The following is a 1,140-nucleotide window of genomic DNA, read 5'->3' as shown; positions in this document are numbered from 1 at the left end:
TGTGTCTAAATCTGTCATCTCCATATTGATTTAAATGTGTGCCTCTTACCTTTTGAGCTCCAGGTCACATACCTAGCTGCCTATTTAACACATCCACTTGAATGCTTCGGTGACCATAAACCAGAAATGTGGGAGCCATCTCTCCCTGTTTTACCCAGCCCCGTCCAATCCATCCGGAAGTCTTGCCAGTTCTACTTCCAAAGTATACTTTGTATTCATAACTTCTCTCCATGTCCAGAGGGACCTCCTCCGCAGTGGGTGTCAATCTACTCTCTCCTCTGTACTGCTGAAATAACATCTCCACCAGCTTCCCTCCCTCAGCTCTCAGCCTCCTCCGCCTCCAGACCATTTTCTGCATAGCAAGTGGAATAATCGTACATCTCCCTTGCTTAAGAACATTCAGTGCTTTCTCAGGCCAGTGGAAATAAAATCATAGTGAAACGTTATTGCATATAACCCTTTAGATACTAGTCTAATGTTCTTGCATTATGTCATACTGCTATGTTGACTTTTGCTATCGATATATGATGATTAATATACTAATTTTTACATTTCAGGAACTTATTTTTTCGTATCTCATATTTAACACTAATGGATGTAAAACTGGTATTCGTTATGGAAGGGGAACCCCCAAAGCTGAAAGCTGAAGTCATAAGCAAAAGGAATCAGATTCGATACGGACCTTCTGAAAAAACATGGTCCCAGAAAACAGGGAGATCCCATTTTAAATCAGTCTTAAGAGAGGTGAGCACTCAGATCTGTTTTAATAATTCTGATGATGCTTTAGAACATTTTATTCTGATAAAGATTGTTACACAATCATCTTTAATACTCACTAACCTTATTGTATATGGAAGGCCAGTGTGCGTAGAGAAGAGAGTTTATATATTGGAGTAAAACTGACCTAAGTTCAAGTTCTGGCTCTGGCATTTTGACACTCGAAGGTGTTGGGCAAGATTTTTAATTTATTCTGCCTCATTTCCTACTCTGTGAAATGAGGACAGTAATACTTTGCAGGGATGTGTTAAAAATTAGAGAAACTATCTAAATATCTAGTAACTAAAGCAACTAGTAGGTAGTAGGGACTTGATACGTGTCACCCTTTGTGACATCTTTAGCACTTAAAGATTCCCAGAATAG

Source organism: Hipposideros armiger, unplaced genomic scaffold, assembly GCF_001890085.2.
Source record: "Hipposideros armiger isolate ML-2016 unplaced genomic scaffold, ASM189008v1 scaffold_0, whole genome shotgun sequence".
NCBI classification, from domain to species: domain Eukaryota; kingdom Metazoa; phylum Chordata; class Mammalia; order Chiroptera; family Hipposideridae; genus Hipposideros; species Hipposideros armiger.
Note: the sequence above shows the minus strand (reverse complement) of the source record.